This window comes from Myotis nattereri, assembly GCF_964212035.1.
Source record: "Myotis nattereri genome assembly, chromosome: 19".
Classification (NCBI taxonomy): Eukaryota; Metazoa; Chordata; class Mammalia; order Chiroptera; family Vespertilionidae; genus Myotis; species Myotis nattereri.
In genome coordinates, this window is record NC_138095.1 from 9,496,466 (window position 1) to 9,510,960 (window position 14,495).

A 14,495-nucleotide genomic window follows, 5' to 3' on the forward strand; every position below is an offset into this window, starting at 1 on the left:
CAGTGGTCTTTCTAGCAAGAGCCTGGTGCGATACAGAGAGCAAGTGGGGAGCCCCCCAGGGCATCAGAGACCCCCCAGGGCATCAGAGACCCCCTAGGGCATGGGAGACCACCCTGCAGGAGAGACCTGAGGCCACCCTGACAGTCCGTGTCAATCAGAAATGATAGCCCTGTGGTGCCCCCTTGGGGAAAAGGCCCCATCCCAGACCTGCTGCCATGACAACCAGAGGGAGAATTTTCCAGGGCGGGAGTCTGCTCGATCCCAGGGCCTTGGGGAGCCTCTGAGGCCTCTCTGGCCACCTGAGGACTCCCGCTACCAGGCTCTGTGGCATTTCACCCTCGGAGCACGTTCAGGCCACGGGGAGCCTGTCTGCAGCCACCGGTCTATTCCCAGAGGCCACGTCAGTGTTGGAGGCGGAAACCCGACAGAGGTGGCCCGAGCGGCTGACTGTGGAACGGGACCAGGGTCTCTCCACCTAGACAACCCAGAGAAAACACAGACCCAGAGAGACAGCAGCGTGTCCCTCTCTGAAAGGCACAGGCGGTGTGTCATTGGTCTGCCCTCTGAGGGCCAGCCCTTCCCGGAGTGGGTGTCCGCCGGCGCTTGTCCTTGGGCACATGCCCAGGGCTGCTGCCGCCCTCGGCTCTGGTGAACAACAGGTAGGACTTTAACGATCAGAGGAGAAACTGCAAACGTCAGAAACTTCCACCTTCCGTCCTACCCAGCAGCCTGTCCCACAAGCCCCCCATCTGCAGGGCTTTGGGAGAAAGACTTGGCCAGACTCCCCAGCCCGACACGCTGGCTGCACTTCCAGTGATTTCAAGCGCCTTTGCCAAGTTCCCATATCCTGCTTTCAGCTGACAGATTAATCCAGCCATACAGGGACGGGGGGGGAAAGCCGACAGGTGGAGGGGACAGGGTCGGGGGCCAGGCTGTGGGGCAGAATGGACCACACAGATGCTTCTGTGCCCGCATCTCCCAGGGAGGGCCTCCCCACGGACTGGGAGACCTCAGCCCTCCTCCCAGCAGCGCAGAACACTGCCCCACCATCCTGCTGGCACCGGAACCTGCTTACATAATCAGTTCTCTACTGAAAGCGGCTTCCATTCACAAGTCGCTGCTTGTCGCTGTGTAGGTGCATTAAAAAGAGGAAAGAAAGAAAAAAGAAAGGAGGAGGCAGCTGAATGAACTCACGCAGATTATATTGGGAGACGAGGCAACCCCCACCCCCACCCCCCCACTCTCCAAATGAAGCCTTCACAAGCCAAGCATCATTACGGTGATGCTGGCGGATGAGTTTCCTCTTGTTGATTCATTGGGAAGGGGAGGGCGCAAGCCCCGGCTTCCTGAGGCCTGTTATCTCGCTCAGTAACTGCATTGCTAAGCCAGAGTCTGCCACGGCTCCATCACAATGAGATTTGGGCATGCATTATGTCATTATAACTAACGACAGCAAGACAATCGCTTCGAGGAAACGGCGGTGACATTGCACACAGCAGCCTGGTGCCTCGGCACTGCCCTGTGGTCTCCCCGCATTGCCCTGGCCCAAATGGGGAGCCCAGTTGGGCTAAGAAGAGCCCCCAAAGACCAGGCCAGCCTCCCCATCACTGCTGCCTTGTCGCTGAGCTATCTGATAACCCGAGTCCCTGGGTCCTGTTTAAGAAGAAACGCCCAACCCTACCCCCCCACCCCCACCAGACTTCTGTGAGGTTTGCAGGAAACGGGTCAACCCTGCTAGGCCCAGCCCACACTCCTGTGCACACCTGAGGGATTCCGCTGCAGAGAGTAAATGGTGTCCGGGAGGCAACAGGCCTGATTCTTACTCTGCTCTGCCCTTAGGGGATGCAGGGGCCGGGGAGAACCTTGGCAACAAGTCTGAGGCTCCCCAGACCAGAACTGACAGCTAACACCTGTAAAAGCGTTTTGCATTTCACAAAACACTCCTTTACCTATGGCAGTGGGGGCTTGTAAGGGCACAGGTCCCAGGGCCCTGCGCTCAGAGTTCCTGATGGCACGGGAGCAACCCAGGAATTGGCCTTGGGTTCTCGGGCGCTTCTGGAGCTTTGCATCCCCAATAGAACGTATACCCAGCAGCGTTCGCCCATCTCTGCCTTCTGCCCTCTCTTTTACCTGCAAGATTAGTGTGTGCAAACTCCACTCCCCACTGCAAAACAACTCTCTCCTCGCTTTTGGGAAAGTCCTGTACGACTCCCCCTCGTTAAGGTAAATGGCTTCTAAGGACGGCTGGCTGCATCGTCCCACCTCAAAGCTCCTGCCCCTTTATCCAAGAACAAGCCTTGAGACAAAGAATTAAACTTTCATGATGGGATTTTGGACGTCAGTGAGCAGTCTTTTGGGGAGACTAAGTACCACCCCCCAAAAGATCACCTGTTATAAGTAGTCCCTTACTTTAAGTCCCATTGTGTCTTTGTCACCATTTTATGCCCAGTGCCCACCATGGTGCCACGCACACTGTAAGTACTCAATGAATGTGCGACGCATGAGGAAGTGTTGATGAACGTCTGGGCAGGAAAAGAGCGAGGCCTGTGGGCTGCCTGTAGCAGATCGGAGGTGAAAGCCAAGTCCTCCCAACTTCACCCATGACTCACCATAATCAGCAAACGCTAAGCGCCTGCTGCATGCATGTCTCTGGCTGGACCACAGGCCAAGGTACCTCCCCCAAATTGGCCTGTCAATCAATTGAGATTTCATTCATTCATTCATTTATGCATTCATTCATTCTTTCATGCATGCATGTCTGAAAGTCACTGCTGAGCGCTGTGCTAACTCTGACAGCAAAAATGGAGATGGCACAGCTCTGGCCTTTAAGATCCCGCCATGTAGCACCCGAGGAGCCTGTGCAGGAGCACCGTGCGGGGAGGGAGGCAACGCTCGGGTCTTCTCGGAAAAACTCACAGACGCTGAGCTGGTGATTTGGGATGACTCAGCAAAAGCCTCCAGGGCTTGGAGGAACGAGACTCAGGGGAGTCCAAAGCTTTCCCCCTCCTGGCCCTCTTCCTGCAGCACCTGCTCACCACCATCACAGCAGCCCTGGTCCTCAGGGCCTGCCACGCTTTAAGGAAATGAGGTGGTTATGCCCATTTCATGGATGAAGAAACGGAGGATCTGGGACCTCCATCAACTGCACGAAAGACACAGGGAACAAGTGGGGTGGGAAGTCTCCTGTCTCCAGGCCACGTCCTCTCTCTCCTGGGTCACAAGGCTGCGTGTCTGGCAGGAAGGAGTCACCTCCCTCTCCCTCACCCAGATGCTGTTTGGGTCAGGGGTAATTTCACTGGTACCGTCACCAACACCATCCCCATTAGTGACATGTGTTGGACACTTATTCCTTGCCAGGTCCTTTGCGAGCATTAACTCTTAAAATTCTCATAATTCCTTTATTATTCCCGCTTTATAGGTAGAAAAGTTGAGACCCAGAGAGGTGAATGGAGACAACTAGAAAGTGCCAGAACCAGGATCTACACCAAGAGTTCTATTTCCAGAGCCCACACCCTTAGCCACCACGCAGGACTACCTTAATATGCCCGAGGACACTGCGTCTCAGAGAGGTTGGGGGTCTTGCCTGAAGTCCCACAGCCAGGACGCACTGGAGTCAGGATTCAAACTTGGGTCTGGCTGCTCCCAGAGCCCCACGCTGCAGCCCTCAGAGGCTCCGGTGGCAGATGGGGAGCAAGAGGAAGAGGGGGCTGGGGTGCCTCCTTTACCTCCCAGCACATGGAGGACCTCCATCCCGGGGCAGCTGAATAATTTAAGCTCCTCGGCTCCAGCCCAGCCTGGGTCCCGGGGCTATTTTTATCCCAGGTTGCAGCCACAGTGCTTAACAGAAATAAACTGCGCCGCTGGCTTCTCGTCTTCACGTCGGCTGTCGATTTGTCTGCATTTATGACCAGCTCCCCGCTCGAAGGGGATAGAGAGCAGAAGACAGGTCCATATGTCATGGTGGTTTTTATGAGAAAGTTACAAACTCTCTGTGACTCATGTAGAGAGAGAGAGAGATGGGGAGGGGGTGGATAAAGAATAAATACCACATGCTACGAAGAAACCCCCAGAGCGGCCACCCTGACCGGCCAGGACGGGCGGGAGCAGGAGGGAAGGGGAGCAGCAGAGCCAGCTGTGGAGGCTGACTCTCCAGGCCGCCCTGTGAAACTGCAGAAACCCTGGCCGCTGCCTCTCTCCTGCGAGTGAGAAAGGGGGTGCCCGCATTTGTCTCCTGCTCTGCTTCCCGGTGACCTATGCGGGCTGGCCAGGTGCTCCTGTCCTTCCTCCATCCCAGGCTGGGGGCAGACAGGCGGCAGCCAGAGCCAGCAGTGAGGGGGCGATGCCTCGTCTTCCTGATGGTAGATGCGTGTGCTGCTGTGCCATGACTTACTGCGTGGTCTTTCCCTCTCTGGGCAGCCCCCAAAGGGGTTGGGCTAGATCAGAGGTTCTGAACTTGAGGTGCTCAGATGGGCATTAGGAAGGGCCCACAAACCCCCTGCTGTTGTGCGTTTGAGTGAATATGCATCTTTTCAGCATGGGGGGATCCTCAATGGGGTCCTTGCTGTCACCCCTGGGATTAGTCTATAGGGCCTTCATGTGCTGCAAATCTGTGTGTCTCTGCATCTGCTTGCGCCATACATACCGCAGAGCCCTCTCCACCTGAGCCCGGGACTCCGGGACCCCACCAACGTGTTGCAAGGGACCCCCATCCCACCCCAGTTTATCCCAAACAGGGACCCTCAACACATGTGATAAATTCCCAGAGACTGTGCTAACCCTTCCTAGAAGCAGGTACACACACATGTACTTAGCACACAGCCACTAACCTCAGAGCCAGAGGGGCCTGGGGGTCACCAAGGCCAACTACCATATTGCACAGGCGGAGAAACCGAGGCCCGGGAAGGGGAGGCAGAGCCAGGGCCAGAACCCAGGTCTCCCACTCCAAGTGCAAGGCTCATTCTGGAACTCCGGTCTCTGTCTTATTGGCGCACCACAATGCACCATTTCAAACGTGATGGGGGAGGAGGCAAGGCGGCCGCTTGGATCGTAGCCACCCCCAGGGAAGCACAGCTGGGAGACAGCACAGAGATGCTTCGAAAGCACCCAGTCCTGGCCACCTCAGCCGGGCTGGCATGTACCGCAGGGCTGACCCAGTCGTTAAAACACTAACACACTCCCGTGCCAGGTGGTGATGTCACGCCGAGGCCCCGGTGGCTCCCTTGTTCCTCCCCCAGTCCACTCTGAACCCTCAAAGGTTAACACTCGGCACTGCAGGGGACCCCTGAGATCCCCCACTCCAGGGCCCAGTCATAGCCCGGTCTAGCCAGTCAATGCCCAAGTTCAATATCACCCCATGGCCAGATATGTGGCTCCTAATTTGAGCCTCTCATTCCTCATTCCTCATTTATAGTTGAGGCTTCCCAGGGAGGAAACTAAGACAACTTTGTCCTCAAGGTCATCCCCCAAAGGAAGACGAGGATTTGAGGGTCACATCTTGGGCACTAACCACTGAGAACCCGCCCCCTCTTCCCATGCGTCCTGCCTGAGCAGGCACATGCCCTGGGACTAGGCGTCTCCACATGGCCCTGGGGCGGGAGAAGGTGACTGAGTGGGCTTTGCCTGCACCCCAGGCTTGCCAGTCTCTGGGAGGTGAGGCTGAATCCCTCCCACCTCCAAGAACAAGAACTTAAGGAGGAAATCCTTGGGGATGCGGAAGACTGGAGCAACCCTGAGACAACAGCAGCGATGCTAAAAATAAGGGCCTTCGCTCCCAGAAAGGTGGATGTCATCAAAGCGGGAAGCCAGGAGAAATCCCCTTTTGATAAGTCACAGATTAGCAGCAAAAGGCATTTTAAAATGAAATGTGAGTTTCTGGATTCACCCGCTAAGGACCTCCGCTTGCCACTCACTACAGGTTGGCGCAGGCTTAGCCCATCAGGACGTCAGATCAAGCAATGACAGCAGGCTAGGCTCTGCCCGGGAACAGATCTGAAACTGGAGCTCACAGCCCTTCCCCGGCATCAGCACCAACCCTGTCCCCTGCCTTCCCCACTCGGAGACGGGCTCAAGGATGGAGTCCCCCAGGATGGTGCCAGGACGCACCCCCCACCCCCCATACCCTCACTTACAGGTTACACCACCTGTGAAAATAAAACAGCGTCTGCTCAGCGGGCAGCTGGCTGCTCCCCTCTGGCCTGTCCGACCACTCGTTCCCAGAAAAATGTGGTCCTTTCATGGCTCCCACATCTCTTATCTCAGAAAGCTCAGGACAGCCAAGCTTACCCAAACCACACAATTGAATTACTCCCTAGAAGATGGCACAACCTGAGCCTGTCCTGCGCAAGCCTACCTGGTGTGCCGAGGTGACCCTAGGCACGGGTTAGCCTTCCAGCCTCAGGTGACCCTCTCCCATCCAGGGCCAAGATGCCCACCCACTAGATTAGAACACCCAGAGACCCTCCGTGCCAGGCTGGCCGGCCCCCGGAAGGGTTAATTCACTCAGAGAACTGCCGGCTACTTTCAACAGCCTCTGCTGCAGGGGAGAGGGCAAGCTGGGCAGAAGCCACAATTCTGATCGCAATGCCTAAAAACGAGCATATTTTACCCCTCCCTGGGCACTGAGCCGAAATCTAATTTGGCTTTGGGGTGCCGCCTGGGTGATCAAACAAACACTGCAGAATGTGGGCAAATAAACGTGGTCGTTCCTCAACACCCCTCCCCTCCCACCTACCCTTCACCCCACCAGCTCATGCACGCACCTCGTGCAACTGGGATTCCAATACCCCCAGCCCCTTTGCACAACTGAGGAGAATATCACTTACCACAACACCAGCGGATTGCAGGGGGAACGGCTGAGCCAAATTCTTGCCAACTCCTCCCTTCCCTGCGGGGTGGGAAGACGTTAACTCCCGGTGACTTGGTTTGAAAGCTCAGCGGAGGTGCCTGGAAGAAAATTGTCCATTTGACTCTCTTACTCTTCCCAAAATAAAATCAAAGTGCCAACACACACACACACACACACACACACACACACACACACACGCACACACATGCGCACGCACATGCACACACACGCGCACACGCACCAACTATCCCTAAATCATGCAGGACCAAGACGAAAAGAAATACCACCGCCAGGCGAGGAGAAAAGTCAGCCAGTTGGTGGGCAAGGCAGACTGTGGCTCCCTCAGACTGTCCTCCACATGGATGAAGGGTTTTGCTCTGTAAGTCAGCCTCTCTCTCTCTCTCTCTCTCTCTCTCTCTCTCTCTCTCTCTCTCTCTTCCTCTTGTCTTCCGCGTAGGCAACTCAGGGCTGCTGGCAGCCGACAAATCGGTTGCTTCCCCGGTGCGGTGCCCGAAATCAGCGGCGCTGCCTCCTCCACTGCTGCAAAGCCCTCTGCTGAGCAAGGGAGGGGGCAGCAGCTTCCCGGCCCAGGGGAGCCAAGCCTGCCTCCCACCGTGATTTATGTGCGAGGTGCCTGGAGAAAGAGAGGTGGGAGGCGGGGAGGAGAGGTTGGGCGCATCAGAGATCCCAGCTGGTCGGAGCGGCAGTCAGGAGATTGGCGATCCGCACCGCGGACAGCGCTAAGACGTGGTGGAGGAGGAGGAGGAGGAGGGGATGGGCGGGAAGCGAACCCTGAGGCAGCGAAGTTAAGTTATTGGATGGTTAGCGCAGAGAAGGGGGAGTCCAGGGGAAGGAGGGAGACGGGACTGCTCGCCATCGCACAGTGAAGTCACTGACAGCCTACCTACCACACACTCGCTCTAATAGTGTCACTCACTCTCGGAGCAAAGGAGCTGTAACTTCGCAGCCCCTTTCCCACACCTGCCCCCAGCCCTTCCTTCACGGCTGGTTCTCCGCCTGGAGGAGAGTTTGACAACCCAGCCTGGGAGCCTTCCAGTGGTTTTTCTCGAAAGAAATCAGCCCAGCTGACCTGTCCTCCCCCACACCGGTGCAGATTTCTGACCTGGACCTCGGAGCCTTGGGAATTTGGAATAGGAAAGACAAACCGTAGGAAAGGGAGATGTTTAAGGGACAGGGTGGCTTCGTTGAATGAGCACTGGACCCAGTAGTTTCTGGGACCCAGATCTAGCCTCCACACAACCTTGTAAAAGTCATTGAATGTCTCCAAGTCCCATCTATAAAACGAGATGGTGACTACTCGATTTCCCCAAAGACAGGAAGCAAGAGGTTCAAGAGCAACAAGAACCCACGAGATGTGAGCTGCTATGATCCCACGATCCACAGCCCGTCCCACGGCTCAGATGTTTTGACAGAGGGAGAGAGGGATTGACAGCCAGCCAGGATGGTGGGTGCCAGGCCCTCCTGTCCCTGGGCGCCCTGTGGTTTGAGCAGGATGACGTTGGGAGGTGACGAGGGGGTCTAAATCGGACGATTGAGCCTTCGCCAAAGACCCGGCCCCAGAAGATGCAGACTGACCTTCTGAAGTGACACCACTAAATGGACAAGAAAATGCAACCATTAAAAGGACAGATACACAAAGAGAAATTGATTCCCGTGGATCCCAGCGTTGCAGAGCTCAAGGGTCCTGCTCCTGCTGACTATGGACAAAGGACAGGAAATCTCAAACAGACCGAGGTTCATGTAGACCTTCTCTGCAAAGTGAAGGAGAAGCCTCTTTATTGGGGACCCTCCTCCAAAGGGTGCCACTCAGGTGCCCCAGGGCGCGCTGCCACATTTGCCACTTAATTTTTCCCTTGTAAAGCGGAACTTCAGATGTCAGAATCTCAGAGACCATTTAGAGCTACACTTCACAGATGCTCACAATCATGATGCTTATGCTGGTGGTGGTGATGATGGTGGTGGCCTTTATGGTGATGATGATGGTGATTTTGATGGTGGTGAAGGCAGCTGTCATTTATTGAGAACCAACTATGCACCAGCCATTCTGCTAGGATCTTTACCTGTATCATCTCCTTGAGCCCTCACCATGACCCTGTGAGGATACTATTCTTATCCCCATTTTACAGATGAGGAAACTGAGACTCAAGAAGTCTCTTGCATAAGGTTACATAGTAAGTGGCAGGCACAGGATTCAAACCCAAGGCTGTATGATTCCAAAGCCCATGTTTCAGAAGGTCAGAGTCAAGTTCAAGTGCATTCTACAATTATTTTTTGGCAGGATCTCACTGCATCTTTCCTGGGAAGGCCCTATGACACAAGTTCAACCCCCTCACTTTACACATGGAGAAACTGAGGGCCAGAGAGGGGCAGTGACTTACCCACAGCCAAAGAGCTAGGATGTAGTAGAGTTGAACCTGAAACCCAGCCTTTCTGATGCCAGGACCTCTGTCTTAGTGCCAAGAACAGTGCCAGGTACATAGTAGCCTCCTCAATAAACACCTGAAAGGTGATTCAAGAAGCCCAGAGAGGGACTAAAGTCACACAGGCTTCTGGTGGCGGATTCAGAACCCAAGTAGGTCCCAAGCCTTTCGGCTCCCGGTCCCAAGGAATATCTACTCTATCTCACAGCTTCCCTGGGCATTAGACACGTGTTCTCAGGGGGCCTGTCAATACAGCTACCACCTGCTAAATGCCAGGACATCTACCACGTACTGGGCGCTGGTCTAGGCACTCTAGAGTTTCTGCCGCCGGTCTTCACAGCCTCGTGAGGCAGGTGCTATTATGGTCCCATTTTCATACAAGACTGAGGCTCAGACAGGTGCAGGGAAGCCCCACAGCTCACACCACCAGGCGGTGGCAGAGGCAGGGATGCGAATCTTGGGTCTGACTCCAAAGCCTGTTTTTGTTGGTTTTTGCCACCCTGCTAGTTTTTCTCAAACGGGGCCCCCTGGGAGTGAAAAAGAGGCTCAAGTTGCTGCCCCCCCACACCCACCCTAGTTTCCACTAGAGCAGTAGTGCTTTACCCCGTTTTGCATACTGGGCATCTGCCCAAGTCTTCATTGAAACAAGGCTTTGCAGCAAAATTTTTAAAAAGATAATATGGTTGAAACCAGAACCCTGCATCTTCCCTGGTATCACACCATCTAGGAACTAGCCCTGTCTTCTCGGGGAATTTTGCCCCCATCCTCCTGGTCACCATCTCTAAACCCCTCTTCTGTCCCGAGAGCCCCTCGTCCGAAGAACCAGCTGCTGCTGTAACCTCTAACAGCGCTGCAGCCGGGAGCCGCCTCAGCTCCAGACACCTCAAGACTGAGCAGGCCTTGCTCTGAGCCTCCCGAAGCCGGAGCCTGCAAAGGGGGGCCTCAGCGCCCTGGATGCAGCGAGCTGCCTGCCCTGCCCTGCCCTGCCCTGCCCTGCCCTTGTTCTGCTGAGGCCGGAGGCAGCCCAGGAAGGCTGCCCATCACCCCCAGGGAGGATGGGGAATGATGGTGGTGGTGATACCTCTACCAACCAAAGCCACCCACGTGTTCCGGGTGGCCCTCGGGCACCGTATTATTATTATCCTCACAGCAATCCTGTGTGTTAATATGATCATGGTTTTATTTTTAAAAAACCATATGCTTTTATTGATTTCAGAGAGGAAGGGAGAGAGATAGAGAAACATAAATGATGAGAGAGAATCATCCATCGGCTGCCTCCCACATGCCCCACACTGGGGACGGAGCCCGCAACCGGGGCATATGCCCCAACCAGGAATCAAACCATGACCCCCTGGTTCATAGGTCGATGCTCAACCACTGAGCCATGCTGGCCGAGCTCATTGTTTTATTTTCATTTTAACAATTAAGAAAACAGACTCAGACACCGGAAGCAAATAGCCCGAGGCCATTTTGTTCTTACGCGGTGAGACTGGGATTTGAACCAAGGCCCTCTGAGTTTCTAACTATTATGCTGTGCAGACCCCTAATTATAATGGTCTCTCCCATTCACTGTTGGTGCTTATTGTTCGCCACATGACATCTGTGTCACCCCAGTCCTTCCCATGACATGACAGTGCAATTAAGCTGTGTTACATTATTCGCTCATCTTATAGATGAGGACATCAGACACAGAGAGGTTAGGTGACTTGCCCAAGGTAACACCGCTAGGAAGAGAGGGGATGGCAGGGTGTGAATCCAAGCAGTCTGCTTCAGGGCCCATTGTGCTGTACTGTCTCCCAAAGAGATGGGCACTGAGAGAGCCCCAAAGGAAAGAGGTTGCACACAAAAAAGTTTCCATTTCACTTGGCAAGTGGGACAGAAAAAATGGCCTCAAAAGATGTCCATATTCTAATCCCAAGATATTGCGAATATATTACCTTACACGGCAAAGGAGACTTTACCGATATGATTAAGGTAAGGATCTTGTGATGGAGAGATTACCTGGAGGGGCCCAGTGTAATCACAAGAACCCTAATAAGGGGGAAATGGGGGCACCGAGGTCAGAGAGGAGAGGTGATGATGGACTGTGTGGGGGGAGAAGGAGGGAAAGAGGGGGAGAGGGAAGGAAGGAGAGGGAGGGGGAGGGAGGGAGAGGGAAAGAGAGATTGATTATGTTGCTGGCCTTGAAGATGGAAGGAAGTAGCCACAAGCCAAGGAAAGCAGGCAGCCTCCAGAAGCTGACAAAGCAAAGGAAACAGGTTTCCCCCTGGAGGCCCCGAAGGGACGCAGCCCTGACAACACTTAATTTTAGGATTTCTGACTCCAGAACTGCAGATAATAAGCCTGGGCTACTTTAAGCCACGACGTTTATTTGTTACAGGGGCCGTGGGAAACGGATGCAGCAAGTCTGCAGAGGAGCCTACGATGAGAGGCCTTAGGGATCATGCGCTCCCTCTTGGCCAGAGGAACCCGTGTTTCAATCATATCACAGCACAGTGTGCACGTGCATGTGTGTGTACGTGTGCACGTGCAGCTGCACACATGTCCACACAGGAGGAGGCCTGAAGAGAAAGGACGCGTGTCCAAGCTCTCGTCCGGCCACCAGGCTCTGGGGCTGGATGGCCCTGCCAGGCAGGCGGGCGCTTTATTCCCTCCATCCTTCTCTTTTAAGAGCCTCCAGGGAAATGCTATCATCAGGAACACAAAAGGGAAGAGATGTCACAGGAGCACAGCTCAGCCCAGGGGATCCGTCAAAGACAAAACAAATACATGCAGCAGAGACACGGGAGAGCAAGAAAAAGAGAGAACGAGAAAGAGCAAACTAGAGAGAGAATGGCTGGGTCCCCGAGGCCGGCCTGTGTCCTGACAGACCCCTTCCCACTGGGAAAGGAGCAAGTCTTGAGGAAGCTCATTAGCCCCCGCAGGAGAAAATGGGGTAATTACAGAGAAGACGCTACAGGACTTGGCAGGACACGCTTTTAAGACAAGCCAACCAGCATTATTCATTAATCAGTCAATTCGGTGCTACCAGGCAAGGCACTGAGAGGGGAAAGAGAGGGGACTTGCATTCTGGAGCGCTGAGCTCCGTGCTTGGCTCCCCCATTCACCAGCTGTGTGGCCTTGAATATGTCACTTGCGTGCTCTGAGCCTCGGTCTCCCTCATCTGTAAAATGGGACTATAACACCTTCCCCACCTACCAACCAGTGAGCCCAGGACGTTTCACTGAGCTAAAGGATGTGAACAAGAGTTGTATACCCTAAATAATGAAGAGCATTCATTAAGCACCTACTGTGTGCTGGGTGCTTAACCAGTCTCCTTTCTTCCTCCAGGAGCCTAGATAAGCATCCAGCCTAAAATGTCCGCCCTGGATGGTTTGGCTCAGTGGATAGAGCATCAGCCTGCGGACTGAAGGGTCCCGGGTTTGATTCCAGTCAAGGGCACATGCCCAAGTTGCGGGCTTGATCTCCAGTGGGGGGTGTGCAGGAGGCAGCCGATCATTGATTCTCTTCATTGATGTTTCTCTCCCCGCGCCCCCATGAAATCAATAGAAATATATTTTTAAAAAACCAAACTGTCCATAGGTGCTGGAGGAAGGAGAGTCGGCAGACAGTGTGAGAAATGGTTAAAAGGCCAGGTTCAGGGCAAGGCTGCCGAGGTTCCAATCTGGCTCCTCCGCACACGGACTGTGCGGCCTGGAGGAAGTAACTGAACGTCTCCGTGCCTCAGTGTTGCCATCTGCGAAGTGGGGTATAAAAGCCATACCTCCTCGTGTGGCTGTCATTAGCTAGATCACATTAGCTAATACATATAAAAGCACTTAGAACTGTGCCTGGCGTACAGCAAGTCCCATGTGTCTCATCTTTACTTTTTTATTGTTGCTATTGTATTATAATCATTACGAATAGTAGTAATATTAAAGAGAAGCGTTCCCCAAAGAATGGCACCTATTCTGCAGAGATGCAGAAAAGGATGTCAGGGGGTCTACGGGCAAACATTGTTTTAAGGCCCAACTGTTCCGTATTTACTTTGAAGCGCGTTAGAAAAATATGGCGTCGCATTGCCAGTGGTGACGTAATGTTTTCTTCTCTGCGAATGCACTCCAGCTCGTGTCACGCAGGGCGAGGATGGGCATCACTTTTCTCCTCGATGTCCAGGACCTCGGCGGCAGCATCTTGGCGGACACCGGGCCTCCAGGTGCGCTGGCTTCACCGCAGGCCCTCCCCTTAGCAACTGCGTCTCCCGGGGGCAGCTTCCCAGTCGCTTGGTACCGGAAGCACGGTCCCTCGTGCCAAGAAAATAAAGGAAGCGAGCAGGGCCCCCTCTCCCAGGGCCCCTCCACCATCTGCTTCTGGGGTGTGACAAGTACATGGCACTTGCTGAAGGCTGACCGGAGGTACGTCCCTCGTCTGAGCTCCTCCGATTCAGCCTCACCCTCCGCTGGGCCAACCTGCACTGTAACCGGTTCCCCCATCAGACGGGACAGTCCAGGAACACAGCTCCGTCTCCTGTATCTCTGAGTTCTCAGGGCCCAGGACCAAGGTGGTGCTCGGGCAATGCCAAATCAGTGGATTCATCTTGGGGCTGTGGATGCTTGTATCTTTATCTTACTGTGACCTCAGGAAGCGGGCAGCCGGCCACCCGCACATGCGTGTTTGGTGATATATGTCGGTAGACGGTGGGATCCCGCAAGGAGCCGTGTCTTCGTGATGCTGCAGTTTTAGGAGGACCTGGGCTAGAACGTCCTCGCAGACCGTCAGCGCCAGGCGGCCGGCCGCAGGGGGAGAGCCGAGGGGGAAGGAGAGGCCAGGAAGGCTGCCGGCCGCAGGGGGAGAGCCGAGGGGGAAGGAGAGGCCAGGAAGGCTGCCGGCCGCAGGGGGAGAGCCGAGGGGGCAGGAGAGGCCAGGAAGGCTGCCGGGGGAGGGGATCGGAGCTGGACAGTGGAGAGAATGAGTGGAAAGAGGAAGAGCAGCTTGAGCAAAGAGCTCAGATGTCCTAACACCCACCAAGGCGTTAAGGATGGGCTGGCATTTGCTGGAAGAATCTACATTTTCAAAAGGAGCTTGAAGCTCTGATGGGAAAGGAATGATCCCCACTGAAACTGGAGGTGGGGGGTGGGGGGCGGGGTAAAGGGGAAGTAGGTCCTGCAAAGCGCTCCTCTAAGATGACCCTCTCAAACCCCCGGCCTGGCTTTTCCCTGGAAATGAATAGA

The 14,495-nt window shown here is 54.7% G+C and overlaps 1 protein-coding gene across 1 annotated transcript in view; it reads right to left on the reverse strand.

The window, feature by feature from the left end:
• RPH3A (rabphilin 3A) overlaps positions 1-6,943 on the reverse strand; it is a 62,910-nt gene extending 55,967 nt beyond the window's left edge. The window contains exon 1 of the mRNA XM_081113970.1: positions 6,822-6,943. The gene's annotated coding sequence lies outside the window, so the exon portion shown is untranslated. The remainder of the gene's footprint in view (positions 1-6,821) is intronic.
• Between the last annotated feature and the right edge of the window lie 7,552 nt (positions 6,944-14,495).